We start from the raw sequence: 21,833 nt of genomic DNA, 5'->3' as shown, positions 1-21,833 counted from the left end.
ACTCTAATCTTATCCTATATATATATATATATAATTGTAAACTCGAAATAATTAAATTTGACCTTGGCATATGACCCTTTTTAAGAGTTATGGTTATAAATTTGAAACTAAAATCTTTTTCAGAAGAATACTTTCTCGTACCACGTAAATATTTTTTAACGTCTACTAATAACAATAATCCTAGTAAAAGCAAATTAAAAACTTAGTTATTGTAATACGAATTTTAAAATGACTACTAATATAATTTACTCTTAAAAATAAATCACTTAAACTATAAATGCTAGGAATCAAAATGAAGATATTTTGTAACGGGAAAAAATGAAGATATTTCAGTGTTATTTTATACAATTCAATTGATGAACAGTCTCAACTCTCAAGTCCTAGTCTGCACCTTCATCTCCACGGCATAGAGTAACACAATGAAAACGTCCCAAGTGGAAGTCATCCATAGGTTTCTCCATCTTAAATATCTGGCTGCACTAGCAAGCAACGACGTCAACGAGCAAAACCAAATATAAATGAGACGCAAGCTTTGAAAAGTTAAACTTAAATCATATCAGATGAAAATGGCGAATGGTCCACAATCACATTCATTGACATTGCCTGGACATAAAATCAACTTTGATATGGAAACTGAGTTCAATATATAGCTTCAAATGAACTTAAAGCCTACAGGGTAGATACAAACAACAAAGTTATTATTACATAAATCTCCTAAACTAACGACTTATTCCATTCAAAATAATACTAACTTGAGTAGCATTTAGATATGTTGAAACCATAGATAACAGAAATTCATGCAGTTAAAGCAATATGCACATGGACATGGACATGGTGGAGCTGGTACGTGCACAACTCCTTCCAGCATCTGTGTGACCACTCTCATGGTGGGTCTCAGCGACGGATCTTCTTGAATACACCATATGGCAGCTTGCATAAACCTCTCTACTTTTGCTCTGTCATGTTAGTAAAATAGACTGCTGCAAAATGAGACATTAACATTGAATGGAAAATATATATTGAAATATATATATAAATAAAGAATCAATTAACCGTGTCGTGGTATTAATCGCTGCCTTAGAAACGAATTCGCCCCGATGTGTGTAATCGTTCCATTAGGCGGATCGTCCCCCGAGGTTAACACGGTCGCTCCAAATTTGTACACCCGAAACCGGAGTGGACTGCTGGTGGTATTGCACTTCTGATAGGAAAGCACAAAGAGAACAACTTTATAAAACACTTGGAGAGTGAATTATGAATGTAGAGAGTGTGTTGAGAAGCTGAATTCAGCTCTCTATTTATAGGCTAGAAGTAAGGGTAAATTCGTCCAACAAGAAAATCAAATTAAATTTGATTTTAATTCTGAATTTAAACCTTTTGTAACTCCTGAAAAATCTAGATGAATCCATCTCAAAAAGAGTTTAGGTTCGTTGCATAAAAACTCAACAGTTATAACTCCTGAAATTAAATCATATAACTCTTGTAACTCCAGATATTAACAGCTTGTCTCTCCCATGAACAAAGCTGGAAATCAACTAGATACATCTTAAATTTTGATTTAATTTAGAAAATGTTGAGTTAATCGATTGACGGAATTGGCCAAGAGGGGGGTGAATTGGCAATAAAAATTTTGGTGGAAGCTTTTGCAGAAAATTGAAAGAAATTACACAGCGATTTAGAGTGGTTCGACTTTCTCAACCAAAGTCTACGTCCACTACCTTAGCTATCCACACTAAGGATTTTCCACAAATTCACTAATTTGTCTTTCTTTTGAGGACAAAGAGTAACCTTACAAACCCTCAAGAATTATACCCCAAATTCTTGAGAACACTTTCTCCCACAGAGAACAATACAAATTTGCAAACTTACAAGGAAATCCTCACAAGGTAGATTGTTTGCACAATTCTAGAACAAATAAAAGAACACTCAAGAATGAATGCAATTGAGCACAATAAGTGTTCTTGAAAGCAAAATGAATATTGAATGAAAAATAGGCTTGAAATGCTCAAACTTGAGGTTTGATGCTTTCTCTTTAATTATCTCTTGATTCTAGTTGCTTGATGTTTCTTGTTGTTGATCAATGGCTTCTAAGATTGCTTAAAATACACCTTGAATCACTTCTAAATGTTGGGGATCATTAATGAAGATAATATAGCCGTTTTAGTGTGAAATCAATTAATAAAACAGTTTGGAGCGTGGGGGAATCGGTACCCCTTAGGGGGGAATCGATTCCCTAAGTGTAAAATTCAAATATTTCGACCGTTACACAGGGGGGAATCGATACCCCCTAAGGGGGAATCGGTTCCCTCCGAGCATACTGGAATTCTCGGAGCAAAACCATTCAAGGGGGAATCGGTTCCCTCTGAACAATCTGGAATTTTTGGCTTTGAAATGGTTCGAAATATTTTGTAAAATCGTTTTGAAATTATTTTAAGATTAAAACTTAATTTTACACTTGAGTAAGGATTAAAAATGACATTTGAAAGATTTGGAGTAATATTTTGATATTCGAATAATTATATCGAATATACTTAGAAAATCTTTTTGGAAAATCTTAAAATTCATTTAACTTAATTTGTTATATCGAAATATCAAAATGTTTTCAACAATCTCCCCTTTTTTGATATAACAAAATATTTTAGTAATTTTAAGATTTTGAAATCAAGTTTTGAAATTACTCCCCCTTACTTTAACACTCCTCCCATTTAAAACACTTAACATTTTTCCCCTTTTTTGTTAAATCAAAAAGATATTATAAAAGAATTTAAACAAGGTTTTCAAATCATTTAGCCTATTATATATAGTTTAAGCTGCTAAGATCACAAGCAAGAGAAACGTTAGCCATTAGTTTCGTAATCAATATTCATAATTTTTGTGATATGGAAAAATTGGTCATATTGCTAAAGTGATATAAATGATGCAATAATGAATAAATTTAACCACATAATATATAAGTTCAAACATCCAAACAAATCCAAAGTCTAACAATCCACAAAATCAAACAATCCAAAAATATTCAAAATGTTGAAACAATAATCTTTTAGTTCAAAGTTCTAAAGCTAAACACAGAATCAAACATCCGGATCGGGAGGAGGAAAACGAGCTCGCATAGCGGCCATCTCGTGTGAGAGTGCATCAATACGTTCATTCATCAAAGCGTTGTTTGTGCGCATCTCTCAGAGGATTTCTAATTGTTGAGCTCCCATTGTGGATAAATGAGACTCTATAGAAGTAAAGCGCGAATCCATGGTAGTATATCGGAAATCGAATGTCTCCATAAAAGATTGAAAATATGGAGGCATTTGATGCGTTTGTTGTGCTTGCTCCTCGGGCTACTCCTCGGGCTGTTCAGGCTCATCTTCAGCTTCATCGATGTCTAGCATTAATTGTTGAAGCTCGGGATCGTCGTCAGCTTCTGGTTGAACTTGTGAAGAACTAGCTCCCGGAGTATTTTCAGACGATCTAACCCATTCACCGGTTTCCTTATCCTTTATCCATCCCGCTCTCGTTAAAGAAAGAAGATTAATTTGTTTCTTTAGAGGAAATGAGGCATCTAGACCTACTCTAAGCCCGGATTTCAAAAATAGATTACTCAAAATGCAACCGTAAACTAGAGATGAACAGAGTTTCTTGTTAGGAATAAGATTTAAGGTTTCAATAATTTCAGCAAAAATGATCTGAGGTAGGTTTATTTTAATACTGTTTTCGAAACAATGTAACCACCAAAGATCCAAGGCTCTAAGAGTAGAATAACGACCTCCGGATGGTCGAAACCACCAATAAATCATTAGATGAAGAAAACGTTCATGAAGGTCTAAGACACTTGCATTATCCCTTCTTTTATAATGAGATCCTAAGATTTGTTTTTCATTTGAAATACCATCATTATATAATCCGAATGCATTGGCTATGTAAGCCGAGTCAATACATAAGAATTGTCCTAGGAGGTAGGAATGGACTCCTATGGTTTCGGTTTCAGTTCGGTTTTTAACACAAACGGCATTAGAATAGAAGATACGAACAAGTTGATGGTAGACAATGGGTTCAAGATCAAAAAGTTTATCAAATTTCCACTCTTGTAAAAGAGGAAGATATTTAAAATTAATATCTAACATAGCTTGACGAGAAGGGATACGTTATTCTCTAATTTTGTAAGAGTCGAAATATTGATAATACCAAAAACGATGATTTCTAGGACCATGATGATTGAAGCACGAGTTTTGGATAGTCAAATTAGGATCAATGGGATTAGGATTAGGAATTGGAATTTCAGGAATAGGAGGAGGATTTGGAGGTGGATTTGGTTGACGGTGTGAGCGACTAGTTGATGACCTAGCTCGTTTAGGATTGGACATGGTTTAGGAAATCGGAATAGAATGGATAACCTGTAATTTAGAAAACACATGTATGCAATTCAATCAATCCCAAAACTCAATTGAGTCCTCAATATTTCAAGGTTCTCTAATTCAATCCTAATGGGCAAAGTTTTTTTTTTGAAAACTATTGAAAAATAAGATTTTGAAAAACAATATATGTATAGTTTTCATAACAACAACATAATTCAATCAAAACACAATAATTTGAAAAACAATTTTTTTATTATTTCGAAAATTTCAAATATTTTGGAAAATTCTTGTGTTTTTGATGAAATTAGTTGTAATATCTAGCTTTTAATCACTAAACAATCAATGCCCGGTCACTATTTCTACCTAGAACTAATTAAAACTAGTCCTATGTTCAAAATCAATGAAATAGAGAGTTTAGAAAATTTTACCTTGAAAGATGAGATTGAGTGGATTTTGATGTTGTTTGCACAATTTTAATGATGATAGCAGGTTTAGAAGATGACGTTTGAAGTGAATTTTGATTAAAATCGTTGATTTGAGGCAAAATAGAAATTTGAGAGAGTAGAGGAGGAGAAACAGCGTAAATGAGAGAAGAAGTGGGTTTGAGGTTTTAAAGGTTCTGCCCGTGTTAAAATCCAGAACCCCAGGGGGGGTATCGATTCCCCTGTGGGGGGAATCGGTTCCCCTTCAAAGGGGGAATCGGTTCCCTCATGGGGGTATCGATTCCCTCTACACCAAAATGCTAAAATCTGATTTTAAACACACAAAATGCTAAATTAATTTTCTCTAGTGGTATTGACAACTCATATATTGAAAATTAATCATGTTCAAACAATCAAATTATTCTTTAAACGATATTTGAACATAAAATTAATTTTTTTTCATCAAGAATAATAAACTCCCCCTAACTAATAGCAATGAATGCAATAAAAAATTAGCATTTTTCATTTAGTCTTAAAAGTGCTAAAATTATTTTAAACACTAAGTGAAAATAGGTTGGTCAAACCTAATTCTCTCCTAAGTGTCCAAAATCTTTCCTTGTTTAAAGGTTTTGTAAAGATATCCGCTAATTGGTGCAAAGTATCAACAAATTCTAGAACTACATCTTCCTTAGTGACATGGTATCTAATGAAATGATATCTTATTTCAATGTGCTTAGTTCTAGAGTGTTGGATGGGATTTTTAGTGGGACAAATAGAACTAGTATTGTCACACTTGATAGGAATGGTACCAACTTCAATTCCATAATAAAAAAAGTTGTTGTTTCATCCATAAAACTTGTGCACAACAACTACCAGCTGAAATGTATTCGGCTTCAGTGGTAGATAATGCAACACAATTTTGTTTCTTTGAAAACCAAGAAATCATCATATTTCCAAGGAATTGGCAAGTACCGGAGGTTCTTTTCCTATCTAATTTGCATCCTCCATAATCCGCATCAGAAAAAGCATGCAAGCTAAACCTAGAGTCTCTAGGATACCAAAGTCCTAAACTAGGAGTGTCCTTAAGGTATCTAAAGATTCTCTTAACAACTAGTAAATGTGATTCCTTAGGGCATGATTGAAATCTAGCACATAAGCAAACACTAAACATAATGTCCGGTCTACTTGCAGTTAGATAAAGTAGAGATCCAATCATTGACCTATATAATTTAACATCTACACATTTACCTCCTTCATCTAAGTCAAGCTTTGTTGAAGAGCTCATTGGAGTGTCATGAGGTTTCCCATTTTCCAGTCCAAACCTCTTAAGCATGTCTTTGATGTATTTAGCTTGATTGATGAAGATGCCATCTTTTCTTTGCTTGATTTGGAGTCCCAAGAAAAATGAGAGCTCCCCCATCATGCTCATTTCAAATTCACTTTGCATTAGCTTAGAAAAATCTTGGCAAAGAGCATCATTAGTAGAACCAAATATTATATCATCAATATAAATTTGAATTACTAATAAATCTTTACCTTTTTTCTTTAAAAACAATGTAGTGTCAACCTTCCCTTTTGAAAAACCTTTTTCAATTAAAAAATTTGACAATCTTTCATACCAAGCTCTAGGAGCTTGTTTTAAACCATAAAGCGCTTTTGTCAATTTAAGAACATGATCTGGAAATTTTGAATCTTCAAAACCTGGAGGTTGTTCCACATACACTTCTTCCTTTATAAAACCATTTAAAAATTCACTTTTAACATCCATTTGATATAATTTAAATTCATGAAAACATGCAAATGCTAATAACATTCTAATTACTTCCATCCTAGCTACGAGAGCATATGTTTCATCATAGTCTATGCCCTCTTCTTGAGTATACCCTTGAGCAACAAGTCTAGCCTTGTTTCTCACTATATTACCACTCTCATCAAGCTTATTCCTAAATACCCATCTAGTACCTACAGTAGATTTATTACTAGGCCTTTCAACTAATGTCCATACTTTACTTCTCTCAAATTGATTTAATTCTTCTTGCATAGCCATAATCCAATGTTCATAATTTAATGCTTCTTTAATATTTTTAGGCTCTATGCATGAAATAAATGCAACATAATTACAAATATTTCTAAGAGAAGATCGAGTTGTTACCCCTTTGGATGGATCACCTATAATCTCACCATCCTTGACATAATTGTACTCTCATGGATAAGATACTTCCCTTTCTTCAATGGTTGGATTCTCGAGGGGATCATGAGTTTCCTCATCTTTCGTTTCTTCTTTTGATGATGATTCCCCAACGTCATGTCTAACGTCATTTGTATTTATAATACATACATCATCATTAACACAAGAATCCTTCCTCAGAAGGGGATTATAATCGAAAACAACATGTATAGACTCTTCTATAACTAAAGTTCTTTTATTAAATACTCGATAAGCTTTAGAATTTAAGGAATAACCCAGAAAATTTCCTTCATCACTTTTAGCATCAAATTTGCCAATGTTTTCTTTACCGTTGTTCAAAACAAAACATTTACATCCAAAAGGATGAAAATAGCTAATGTTAGGCTTTTTATTTTTGAAAATTTCATATGGAGTTTTCTTTAAAATAGGCCTAATCATTGCTCGATTTACAACATAACAAGCGGTATTTGTGGCTTCCGCCCAAAAATATTTTGGCAAATTGTTTTCACAAAGCATGGTTCTAGCCATTTCTTCTAAAGTTCGATTTTTCCTCTCAACAACTCCATTTTGTTGAGGGGTTCTAGGTGCTGAAAAATTGTGACTAATACCATTAGAATTAAAAAACTCAGTAAATCCAATATTTTTAAATTCAGTGACATGATCACTCCTAACACTAGTTATAGAGTAACCTTTATCGTTTTGGATTACTTTTGAAAACGTGATGAATTTTTCTAATGCTTCATCTTTAGTACTTAAGAATAGAACCCAAGTATATCTAGAATAGTCATCTACCAAGACAAATGCATATTGTTTTCCACCCAAGCTAGTAGTCCTAGTTGGCCCAAAAAGATCTATATGGATCAATTGTAATACTCTACTAGTTGATACGTCATTAATGGATTTAAAAGAAACTCGCTTTTGTTTTCTTTTAGCACAAGCATCACAGATTTTATCATTATCAAATTTAAACTTAGGCAACCCTCGAACTAAATCACCTTGAGTTAGCCGTTGCAAAACACTCATACTAGCATGTCCTAGTCTCCTATGTCATAACCAACTATCATGTTCATCCTTAGCAACTAGGCACAAATTAGTCATATCAATATAATCTAAATGCACCATGTATATGTTTCCTATTCTATGACCAACAAGCATAATCCGATTAGATGCAATGTCAATGACTTTACAACCATTAATATCAAACATGACATTGAATCCCTTATCACAAAATTGACTAATACTCAATAGATTATGCTTTAATCCATTCACATATAAAATATTCTTAATTTGTATGGAAGAGGTATTACCAATAGTATCAATACCTTCAATGTGACCTTTTGAATCATCACCAAGAGTCACTTCTTCTCTATTTTTGGCGTTAAGCTCAATGAATCGGTTTTTGTCTCCGGTCATGTGTCTTGAGCATCCACTATCAAGGTACCATGAATTTGGATTTGTTTCCCGTGCCTTGTAGCAATGCTCATTTTCCTACAAACATAGATTAATTTCTAATTTTTGGTACCCAAATTCTTTTGGGTCCATATTCATTAGTTTCCAAAATCCTAGTCCCCTTAGGTATCCATTTGTGTATGATATCCTTATCTTTAGTAGTAATGAGCTCTTTAGGAACCCATATACTTCTAACGATTTTTCCATTAAAGGTTCTTTGGGGACCTCTATGATTGTAGTTTTTAAAACTTTTTCTAACAAAGTTGGATTTTGAATTTTCTCCATTTTCAAAACGTTTTGTTCCAACTTTATCAAAAGAAGTTTTAAGATCATCAATTTTCTTTTGATGATCATCATTGACCTTTGAAAGTAAATTTTGCAAATCCAAAATTTTCTTTTCAAACTCTTCTAGTTTGATTTGCAAATCTTTGATTTTACTTTCAAAATCGTTGTTGGGTTTATTTTCATTTTTTAATTTTGAAACATCATTTTTATATTTTAAAAACAATTTCTCATAATCCGTAGCCAACCCATTATATTCCTCTAATAACTCATCATAGGATAAATCATCAAAATCAGATGAGTTAGAGGTTACCTTAGAATCTTCCCCAAATGCCATCAAGCATAAGTTTGCTACTTCTTGTTCCTCTTCATCGGAACCTTCTTCATCGCTCCATATAGCCATATGAGCCTTGTGCTTAATTTTTGATTGACCCTTTCTCTTTAGTTGTGGGCAATCATATTTGACATGCCTCGGCTTTTTGCATTCATAGCAAATGATCGGGTCCTTCTCTTTCGGTTCATTTTTGAGGCCTTCATTTCGTTTGAATTTTCTTCCTCGATAAGGTCTCATCATTTTTCTGAACCGTTTGGCAAACAATGCCATTTCCTCGTCATCTTCATCTTCATCCGAATCACTCTCATTTTTTGTGGATTTGAGAGTAACTCCAATGTTTTTCTTCTTATCCTTCTCATTTGGTGTCTCTTCAATCTTATCAAGGTCCACCTCATCTTCAAGCATCATTTCATGAGTGAGGAGTGAACCGATTAGCTCTTCAAGAGTTAAGGATGTTAGATCCTTAGACTCGATGATTTCCGTCTTCTTTGATTACCACGATTTTGGGAGGAAGTAGACTAACTTCCTCACAAGCTTTTCATTTGAAATGATCTCTCCATATGATTTGAGACCATTGACAATCGTTAAGAATCTATCCGTCATAGCTTTGATATCTTCATTTGGTTTCATCCTGAAATTTTCATAGTTGTGCGTTAGAATACTAATTTTAGATTTCTTTACCTCATCGGTACCTTCATGAGTGACTTGAAGTTTGTCCCATATTTCTTTGGCGGTTGTACAAGATGAAACTCTTTCGTATTCATCTGGTCCAAGAGCATAAAATATTATATGGATGGCTTTGGAGTTGAGCTGGAACATTTTTGTCTCTCATTCACTCCATAATCTTGGATGAGTGAGAGGCTTGAAGTATCATTCTTCTACGACATTCCATGCTCCCATGTCACTTGCTTGAATGAAGTACATCATCCTATTTTTCCAATAGACATAATTAGCCCCATTGAAGAAAGGAGGCTTGTTGACGGGCATCGAATCGAGACCGGAGTCGAAGTTTGAAGTAGAGGCCATTGATGACTTTGATTATCGATGTAACTCTTCCCGAATCAACTCAAGAGGAGATTAAACCTTCAAATGAGTTAGGCTCTGATGCCAATTGTTGAGTTAATCGATTGACGGAATTGGCCAAGAGGGGGGTGAATTGGAAATACAAATTTTGGTGGAAGTTTTTGCAGAAAATTGAAAGAAATTGCACAACGATTTAAAGTGGTTCGACTTTCTCAACCAAAGTCTACGTCCACTACCTTAGCTATCCACACTAAGGATTTTCCACAAATTCACTAATTTTTCTTTCTTTTGAGGACAAAGAGTAACCTTACAAACCCTCAAGAATTATACCCCAAATTCTTGAGAACACTATCTCCCAAAGAGAACAATACAAATTTGCAAACTTACAAGGAAATCCTCACAAGGTAGATTATTTGCACAATTCTAGAACAAAGAAAAGAACACTCAAGAATGAATACAATTGAGCACAATAAGTGTTCTTGAAAGCAAAATGAATATTGAATGAAAAATAGGCTTGAAATGCTCAAACTTGAGGTTTGATGCTTTCTCTTTGATTCTCTCTTGATTCTAGTTGTTTGATGTTTCTTGTTGTTGATCAATGACTTCTAAGCTTGCTTAAATACATATTGAATCACTTCTGAACGTTGGGGATCATTAATGAAGATAATATAGCCGTTTTAGTGTGAAATCAATTAATAAAACAGTTTGGAAAGTGGGGGGAATCGGTTCCCTAAGAGTAAAATTCAAATATTTCGACCGTTATACAGGGGGAATCGGTACCCCCTGGGGGGGAATCGGTTCCCTCCGAGCATACTGGAATTCTCGGAGCAAAACCATTCAAGGGGGAATCGGTTCCCTCTGAACAATCTGGAATTTTTGGCTTTGAAATGGTTCGAAATATTTTGTAAAATAGTTTTGAAATTATTTTAAGATTAAAACTTAATTTTACACTTGAATAAGGATTAAAAATGACATTTGAAAGATTTGGAGTAATATTTTGCTATTCGAATAATTATATCGAATATACTTAGAAAATCTTTTTGGAAAATCTTAAAATTCATTTAACTTAATTTGTTATATCGAAATATCAAAAATGTTTTCAACAGAAAAGTAACTGTTTAATTTATTTAATTTCAGACAACTAATAATCAACTGTTATCATCTGAAATATTCGAACTTTAACAGTCTCAGTAACCTATAAATATCAGATGAATCTTTCACATTTTTCATTTAATCTTTCAGAGAAAAATTTCTTACGGATTTTCTCTAAAAAGATAGTATCCGTGCGGACGTGTCAAAGACACGTATTACCACGCCTTGTTCTCTATCACTCAACAAATGAATGGAGGATGTGAACCTTAAATATAATTCCCACTAGTGTTTTCAACTCTATGTGGGATTGAGCATTACCAACATTCCCCCACTAATGTGAAAGAATTCTTCTAAAACTCGAAAACAATCTTTCCAGAAGAGCAATAGCGAGATTAGTTGCTTAAGCACTAGTGAACGTATCTAGAACTAGTACATAGTGATGATGAACAATCCTTCTCTTAGATAAGTGAAACTATTCTTGAACTTTCTAAGATGGGGGTAAACTCATAACACACAACTAACTCCTTCATCCACCTGAGTCCTCGATGTGTAAGATATATATATACAAAAGTATATATTTGGCCATCTTACCTCAGGATTCTAGAAAGTGTGCTAGAAAAATGGCCCAACATTTTTCATAGAAGGCGGCTAACCCTTCTCACTTATATAGGTTATTTCATCAAGTTTATCTCGACATAAACCACCCTTAACATGGATATGAAATAATTAAGAGCTTTTATAATAGCTCAACCTCACAAAGGGTATGGTGACTCTCTTCAAGTCCATTATAAATGAACCACCCAAACTCTGGGATAAGAAGTCATTAAGAATAAATATTCAACCTTATTAATCGGTAAATTCAATAAATCCTTCTCACTAGAACCATCCAAATTATTGGATTTGAATTTATTAAGAGTTTAACAAACTCAACCTTTCTGTCGGTAAGTTCATTATTATCTTATCATTTAGGACTACCCACTCACTCTGGGTTATGAACTTATTAAGAATAGATATTAAGCCAAAATCGGTAAATCCATCAAGTCTTTCTCACTAAGACCACCCAAAGCCTGGGCTATGAATTTATTAAGAGCAATTAAGCTCATCCTGGGCATGCACATTATTCATCATAGGGATAGGCAGTAAGAATGTACACTATGAGTCTTTCCATGGTTTTGTTTGACCACATGGAACTTAGATAACTAAGTTGGGTATCCACCATGAATTCATCAACCAATGGGCTATAGACCCATCCCCCTCGACGAATCTAGGACCAAGGATCTTCTAGGTTCCTTTCCGATTTCACATACTCTAAAGAGAGCACTCTATTCTTTATTAAGTGTCTAACTAATTCATGCCTTATGCGAATGTGTATTTTCTTACCATTGTACACATATTGCATCTTGCGAATCACACAACAAATAAATTAGAGGAGTCGGTCTTCCCCACAACGGAATATCTGCTAACAAGCTTCTAAGCCACTCGACTTCTTGCATAGCTAGGTCAAGAGCTATAAACTCTGACTACATGGTAGAACGAGCAATACAAGTCTGCTTTGATGATTTCCATGAGATTGCTACTCCACCTAAAGTAAAAACATACCCGCTCGTAGAACTTACCTCATCATTATCAGAAACCCAGTTAGCTTCACAATATCCTTTCAGTACCACAGGATAACCAACAAACTCAAGTTTCCAATCCAAAGTACCCTTAAGATACTTCAGTAAGCGTCTAATATCAATCCAGTATTCACCACTCGGATTATGAGTATATATACTTAGTCTACTCACAGCATAAGCAATAGCAGGCTGAGTATAGTTCATTAAGAACTTTAAGCTCCTGATTAATTTAGCATATTCTGTTTGAGAAAAACTATTTCCTTTATTCTTAAAGAGATATATGCTAGGATCACAAGGGTTTGAACAGGGATGACATCAAACTGTCAAATTTCTTTAACACTTTCTCAAGATAGTTTGCTTGACTTAAAGAAAAAACCCTTTTCATTTTTGGTAATTTTGACTCCTAAGATTACATTGACTTCTCCTAGATCCGTCATCTCAAATTTAGTGGACAAGAAATTTTTTGTTTTGTTAATAGACTTAATGTTAGAACTGAAAATCAACATGTCATCAACATACAAAACTTATGATGACATAATCAGTACCAAACATCCTCGAATACACACAAGCATCCGAACCATTCATAACAAAACCAAAACTAAGTATAGTTTTATGAAATTTCTTATACCATTGTTCCCATATAGATCTCCATTAAAAAATGTAGTTTTAACATCCATTTGATGTACTTGCAACTTATGAATGGAGGCTAGTGCAAATAATGCACGGATCGTTGAGATGTTCATAACGGGAGAGTAAGAATCAAAGTAGTCTAAAACAAACTTTTGAGTGAACCCTTTGACAACTAGCCTTGCCTTGTACCATTGGATCAAACCAACTGGTCTCATTTTCTTCCGGAAAATTCATTTGCTACATATTGGTTTAAATCCTCTAGTTAAGTCAAATAATCCCAAGTATGATTAGACATTATCGATTCTAGTTCATCATTAATAGCATTTTTCTAGAAACTAGCATCGATAGATCTTATAGCTTTTTTAGGATCCTCATATAATATTTAAGTTATATGATCAGAAAGAAAGTCTAAATCATTTATCTCTGAAATAAAGGAAGTAATAAAATTTGGTCCAAATAGCCTTTTACTTCTTCTAGGCTCGAAATCAATTTCTTGAGAAGACCTAGCAGGAATACTAGAAGAAGTGGATAGAATATTTTCTATTTGAGTTTCTGCATTTAATCTACATTTTAAGACACCCCTACATTTCTAACATTTTAGGATATCCATAAGTGTCTTGTAAAACGTGTAAACAAATACTCAATCATACTAGAGTAAAGTTTGTTATGAGTTTTAGCCATAAAACTATATTTTAACAAACTCAAGTTTTGTTTACACATAATTATATTCTCAAAGTTTTGAGAAGTTACAAATCATTAAGATTAAAATGCATAAACCATTATGAAATTCTTTATGGCTTTTCCTCATTCAAAATGAATTTCGATTTTTTCCTAACATTAGGAAAAATGATCTCAAGTTTAAAACAAGAGATTTTAGCACAAATTTTGAAATAGATAATCTATTTTCTTTCATATGCTTAGGAAAATCACTTAAAGAGATTTAATAGATACAACACACTTTTAGTACCAATAGAGTCTATCATATTCTCATTCATGATATTCAACATATTGGCCTTAAAGAGATCATCATATATTTTATTTACTATGACTAAATTTGGTATTCCACTCAACCAAATTAATCTCTACTCTTTTAACTTATGCACTAAGTTTTAAGAGTTTTTATCTTGTTATAGTATTGGAATAGTGAGCATAGTAATGAACAATGCACCATGTAGGTTTCTATGAAAGAGAGGTGGTGCACTAGGAACGCTTAAGTACCAAGTCTTCATAAAACCAATCCTAGACATGCACTTTCATACTCATCACACTACTTCCAATAAATCATTTATAGATTTTCTCTTTCTTAAGGCTTCTTAAAGAATTATGCTTGATACTTTTAATCACAATAGTATCTTATTAAGCATATATATTTTGGGCTCAAACTACTGCCTTAGCCTTAGTACTACCTTAGTCTTTAATAGTGGTTTTATCTCATTTCATTGTATCCACTGAGTTTAAAGACTATCTTAAAGGCTCATGCAATCTAATTCATGTATTTAAAAGGCATGAATTAACACAATCTGACCTCGCAGGTAGAATCACAATTCCAAATAGACTTGTTCACCATGCATACAACTTCATTCTTTGCATCATCATTTTTAATTCCATAAATCCATCGTGACAATCACTTCATCTAAACCATCATCTCTTTTGAACCTTCTAAAATCAAATGAAGAATATACATGATTAGTCACGAAATTAATTTACTAACAATAATTTGATAGTGACAAGATCCTTATCTTTAGGATTTTGGTTTCTTATCTTCAAGAGATTGTGGAAATCAAATCGAATTTAACAACTATTCGATTTTGGAGAATCTTCTCATTTCAGCTTTACCAGTTCCATATTTCTCCAAAAATTACATATTTCTCCAAAAATTACATATTTCCTGTATCTTTACAAATTTCTCAAAGAAATGTATTAGTACGGTAAAAATATTTATAATTATTTTCACTTTAGTTTTCAGGAACTATATTACCCTCACATGGGAATAAGTTATTTTATATCTCCACATGAACCAAATATCATACATGTATTATCTCTCATATCAAAATATCAATGTTCATAACATTATAATTATGCCACTTCTTGATTATAGCATGCAAGTTCAAAATTGAACGTTTAAAAACACTAACATTTATATAGCTATTTAATAAATCGTTCAACCTACTATTGAAACTTAAAACATTTAGATATAATGGCTATAATCAACTTTCATGTATAAGATTAAAAGTCATGAAACTGCCAACGGTAAATGTTTACACGCAAGTTTCATGTAAACTTTAATACACAACTTTATTGCATTTAAAATGAATTAATCATGCATAACCTTAATTTATGTTTAAATGTTACTATTCATTAATAATTTAATGTTATAATACACAACATTTTATAACATTTCTTAATGCGCATTTAAACGTTTTAAATAATATAACATCCAAAGAATTTATTATTTCAATTAATCATGCAATAAGTTTTTACCATTATCATAAAGCTAAAAACAATTCAAAGAATATGAAATGTCTACTCAAATATTTTACTAGTTAACCGAATCAAAATAATTATTTGATATTTGTAAGGGAAAACATTCTATACGTTTTATAACCTTCCTAAAGCACTAGTAATTATAATTGCATCACCGACTCAAAATTTTAATTCTGCCATTTTAACAACATAAAATGGTCATTAACAATTCCACGGAAAGCTATTAGTTTAGAAGAAAAACCGTTTGTTTTCTATTAAACATGCAATCATTCATCATCAGTCAAGCAATACCAATTACTCAAAGAATTACTCTGTTTCATAGTCTTCACACTAAAGTTTAAACTCGACGTATTTCTTTAGCAATTTTGTAGCCATGTAAAACATATAAAACAATTTAGCTTCCAGTAACAAGATAGCTCAAACTTGAACTCGGATTAAAAATCCTTGTATCGATGATCAAACGTGACAAAATATTCTTTCAACAGCAGTAGAATTCATTTCTAAATTGTTAGCAAAATAGACTACTGCAAAATGAGACATTAACATTGACTGGAAAAATATATATTGAAATATATATATATATATATATAAATAGAATCAATTAACCGTGTCGTGGTATTAACCATTGCCTTAGAAACGAATTCGCCCCGATGTGTGTAATCGCTCCAATAGGCGGATCGTCCCCCGAGGTTAACACGATCGCTCCAAATATCGTACACCCGAAACTGGAGTGGAATGCCGGTGATATTGCACTTCTGTTTGGAAAGCACGAAGAGAACAACTTTAGAAAATACTTGGAGAGTGAATTCTGAATGTAGAGAGTGTGTTGAGAAGCTGAATTCAACTCTCTATTTATAGGCTAGAAGTAAGGGTAAATTCGTCCAACAAGAAAATCAAATTAAATTTGATTTTAATTCCGAATTTAAATTTTTATAACTCCTGAAATATCTTAATGAATTCATCTCAAAAAGAGTCTAGGTTCATTGCATAAAAACTCAACAATTATAACTCCTGTAACTCCTGATATTAAAGCTTGTCTCTCCCATGAACAAAGCTAGAAATCAGTCCAGATACATCTTAAATTCTGATTTAATTTAGAAAAGTAATTGTTTAATTTATTTAATTTCAGACAACTAATAATCAGCTGTTATCATCTGAAATATTCGAACTTTAACAGTCTCAGTAGACTATAAATATCAGATGAATCTTTTACATTTTTCATTTTATCTTTCAGAGAAAAATTTCTTACGGATTTTTTCTAAAAAGATAATATCCGTGCGAACGTGTCAAAGAAACGTATTACCACGCCTTGTTCTCTATCACTTAACAATGAATGGAGAATGTGAACCTTAAATATCATTCCCACTAGTGTTTCTAACTCTGTCTGGGATTGAGCATTATCAACATGTCATTCGAGGCATCAACGTCATTTTCAACCAGCGCATCTAATGTTCCTTCGAGGTAGCAGTCGTAAGCCCAATCGGTTAGAATTGCTCTCTCCTCGTTGCCGCTCTCCATGTCTACAATATTTCGGCAACATGTGAGTTCTAGCAGCAGCACTCCGAAGCTATATACATCCACCTTCACGGTTATCGGCAGGTTCCTAAACCACTCCGGTGCCACGTATCCTTTTGTTCCTCGTATAGCAGTATTGGTCTGGCTCTGTTTCAACAACAAAAGCTTTGCCAATCCAAAGTCTGAAATCCTTGCGTTGTAGTACTCATCAAGTAGAAAGTTCTGAGCCTTTATATCACAGTGAATAATCTGTGTGCTGCATTCTTCATGCAAGTAGAGGAGCCCACTTGCAATCCCCAAGGCAATTTGAGTTCTTTGACTCCAAGTCTCCAAGTAGGCCTTAAGCCACCAAAAAGGAAGCTTGCTAGAGTGCCATTGCTCAAATACTCATAAACCAGTAACCTATTCTCTCCCTCATCACAGAATCCAAGCAATCGTACAAGGTTCTTGTAATGCGTTTGGCCGATTACAGTCACTTCAGTCTTGAATTCTTTCTCAGCATGACCGTGTATCAAAGTATTCAATCTTTTCACAGCTACCTGACAGATATAACTCATAGGTAATGCCCCTTTGTAAACAATGCCAAAAGCTCCCCTTCCTAATTCTTCTCTGAACTCATTTGTAGCATCCACAAGCTCTTTGTAGCTAAAAGAACGTAAATTTGTTTCGACGACAGGTTCATTCCTAGGCAATGGTTCAAGTTTCTTTCGGTTGATGAAGTAAAATCCTAGACAAGTTGCAGTAACCAAAATGATAACAAAGAACACAGAAACTCTTAAAAGTATTGATAATGCAAGGATCAAAGGTTCCTGATTCTTGTCCTTATTCTTCAGTTCTTGATTCGGAAAATAAGGAGCGAAGTGAGGTCGATTGCCTTTCCTGACTTTGATAAGAGCTTTTCCCCCATTGAGAGTGGGATCGACTCTTCCATTCGACAGTGGAAGCTTCTTCTTCCAACACTTATCTCCGGCTCTAAAAATTGCAACAGCACACATACAATCGTTCAAGCAAGATTGTCTGCTTCTGTCTTCGATAAAAGGCTCCAAGAGTGCATAGTCTGTTAGTGGCCAATCCACATTTATTAGCACTTCAAACTCATACAGATCTTCCCCAGGAGCAGGCTCTTGGTCACAACTCTGTGTGAAGTTAGGCTTGTAATTGCCATACTGGTTCATTGGATCAACTAAAGTATACCCACTGGGACATATACTGTTGAAACCACATGCACCGCTACTAGCACTAACCGCAGTTGCTGTGCAAATATTATCAGGCTCGGACCAAAGAGCAGTCCACCTTGCATTATTCCCCGTGGAAGCCTTGGGGTGAGAGTAGAGTGTGAAAACTCCGTCGAAACCGAGAGTTGCTCAGTAGTAAGTCTTTAGCTGAGCCTGTTTTTCTCTGTGTTAGAAGGTATCTTTCTTCATTTTCTCTCAAAACAAACTGGTAGCCAGACTCATTGAAGACTAACTGAAAATCAACATGGTCACTGGGCAAGTTTACTGTAGCAAGAACAAGGCCGTCATCTGATCTCAAAATCAACCGGAACCTCCCCTTTGAAAAGTTGGTCTCTGATTACCAGGACGATACGTATACCCCCTTATCAAGTGTCAGCTGGATATTTGAAGCTCTTCCAAAATATAGAGCCACTTGAAAAGTTTTACAGTGCGACACCCTTAATATACAATTAAAAAAAAATACTGATTTTGTTATTATTTAAATAACAAAACCGGTAAAAAAATTACCTAAAACATTATTATTTCTATCTAAAACATCAATTTTTTTAACATTTCGGGTAAAGTGAACAACAATAACAAAACTAGCAGAAAAAAATAACAAAACCGATAGAAATAATAATGTTTCCGATAACGCCTTTTTTTAGCTGTATATTAAAACTGTCGCACGTGATCATTTACCAGAGCCACCTCCTAGTTGGAATATCCCTAATTTTATATTGGTGACTGAAAAGTAAATTTTGAAAGTCTGGGAACCAAAGTGTAAATTTGTAAAAGCTTAGGAATTCAAAATGTAAATTTTTAAAAGTTATATTTTGGATTTTAAATAAGTAGTTGAGCCCAATAATAAAATTTTAGTGGATTTTAGAATTTTGATCTACGACTCGTATAAAAGTTTATTAAGAGATAAAGTTCGGTAAAATATTCGGATAATCAGATCGAATCAAAATTTTGTAAAAAATTGAAGGAAGGTAGTTTGGGGCTATAAATATTATATTGATATTTTTAATTAGTAGAATTTGATGTGAATTAGTTGAATTTGGAGGAATTTTCATATTAAAGTGAAACAGTGAAATAGTGAATTTTAGTGGCTAAATTGAATTTTAGGAAAATTAAAATGGTAAAAATGAAAATTCATAAATAAAATTTTTATATTTATTTAATAATATGAAAAATGGAGATAAAAATATGGCATAACGAATGAAACATCATATGAGAGCAACTAACTTTTTATTAAAATAATGTGATGACTTGCTATTAGTCATTCTCAACCAATTTGAAATGAAAATATTTTCAAAACATATTTTGGATAAATATTTTATTATAATTTTATTTATTTCATGGTAAATGATTATTTTTTGGTATGAATTGTCCAATATTGATTTTATGAGATTTTATTTATATTCCATCATATGGATGTTTTATATGGAAAATAATATATTATTTTGATATAAACACAATGTGTATGATTGAGAGTATAGGGTATAAATGGTATGCCACAAGACGGGATGATTATATGATACATGTTTATATTGCTTGCACCTATGGTGAAAATCTATAAGGCACTTTTGAGTGCAATTCTACGAGTAGGAATGGGCATGAGACCCGAACCTGACGTGTTTCAATTCGACTCGACCCAATCGGGTTGAGTTTTTTTTTAATCGAATTCGAGTTGGGTTTTTTTAAAGGTAATGTTCGGATCGGGTCGGATTCGGGTTTAGGATGAAAATACCCTATCCGATCCAACCCCAAAAAATATACTTTTACCTTATATATTTAGAAATAATTATAATAATACCCTTCTATATATTATTTTTTAAATTAAATCATCATTTTATTGAATAAAAATAATATTTTTTATTATTTCGGGTCGGGTTGGATCAGGTTCGGATTTTATCTCAAAAAAGTCAAATCAGGTTAGGGTCAGATGGAGGGTATATATTTTTCAGGTCGAGTTAGTCGAAACCTGACCCAAATCGAACCCATGCCCATCCCTATCTACGAGGCACTTTCGAGTGCAAATTTATCTACAAGACACTTTTGAGTGCATATAGCGCACACTTGACTAGACTCGCATACTTGATATTCTCATTCAAGTGCGTAAGTTGACTTAATATGTTTTATATGTGAAATGACTTTGAAAATTTTGGTGTTATAAAATTTTATTATTTTTAATAATTTTATATATTGTGATTTTATAGGATAATTTAGTTAATATTTGGTTTTATTAGAATTTGTCTAATCACTAAGTGAAAACTTAACGTGTGAATATTTCATACGCAAGTAACAAGCAAACAAGTGAGGTAAAACACGTACCATCGTCATTCCGGGGAAATCACCGACACCAAAATCAGTAAATATATCTTGTTTTGTTGTATTTGTAGTTAGTGACATGATATTAATAAGATTTTAGCTACTCTAATATTTATTTTAGTTATATAACAGTTTATAATATAATATCTAAAATTGTTTTAAATAAAAAAATATTAAGTACTATAAATAATATAAAGGAATAGTATAATATTAAATTATATTTTAAAATATTTCATTATGATTTTACGTGATTATTAGTTTTTAAAAAAAATAAATAGAAATGTATTTTAAGATTTTAAAGAAACAAAATTTTATTGATTTTCAAATAAAAAATGTTTTATAAAATTAGTGTGACATCTTTAACTCGTATATGATTATGTATATAAGTTAAAGGTATTACATTAACAGCTTAAAATTACCATTATCATCCATAACACCGTTATCAACGACCCCATTACGAATCTCAGAATTCCATAGTTGATAACCTTGAGGGTTACTAAGAGTAAACCCTCTATCAGCCGTTAGTTGTAACTTTGATCCCTTTGGCGCAGGGTTGTTGCCATTTGTATACCAAACAAGAGTTTTGTATGATATCTTGTTGTACCAGATAGCAAGCAAGGACATTTTTGTTAGAGCTGAGTTGGTGAAAACCAAAGGAGGAATCACCCGAGGGAGAAACCCATGGATGAGAGTTTTTATCAGTAAAGAGGAAAGCACCCACCGTTACATTACCGATAGTTTGAGCATCAGTCCTAACCAGCAACAAAAGTAGAAGGGAAATCAGAGGAAATAATACCAAAGCCATTGGGAAGAATCAAAGTGTTGGGATAATGTAACAACCCTGAAAATTGGTAAAGGAAAAAAATTAATTAAGTAATTTGGCGAAATTTGAGGATTGAATTGAAAG

The 21,833-nt window shown here is 33.1% G+C and overlaps 1 pseudogene; it reads right to left on the bottom strand.

The window, feature by feature from the left end:
• Window positions 1–380: 380 nt before the first annotated feature.
• LOC120210278 lies at window positions 381–21,550 on the bottom strand (annotated as a pseudogene).
• Window positions 21,551–21,833: the final 283 nt, after the last annotated feature.

The sequence above is a fragment of the Hibiscus syriacus genome, unplaced genomic scaffold, assembly GCF_006381635.1.
Source record: "Hibiscus syriacus cultivar Baekdansim isolate YM2019G1 unplaced genomic scaffold, ASM638163v2 tig00000715_pilon, whole genome shotgun sequence".
In the NCBI taxonomy this organism is placed as follows: Eukaryota; Viridiplantae; Streptophyta; class Magnoliopsida; order Malvales; family Malvaceae; genus Hibiscus; species Hibiscus syriacus.
The sequence above is the reverse complement of the archived record's forward strand: the minus strand, read 5'-3'. Positions and strand labels throughout refer to the sequence as shown.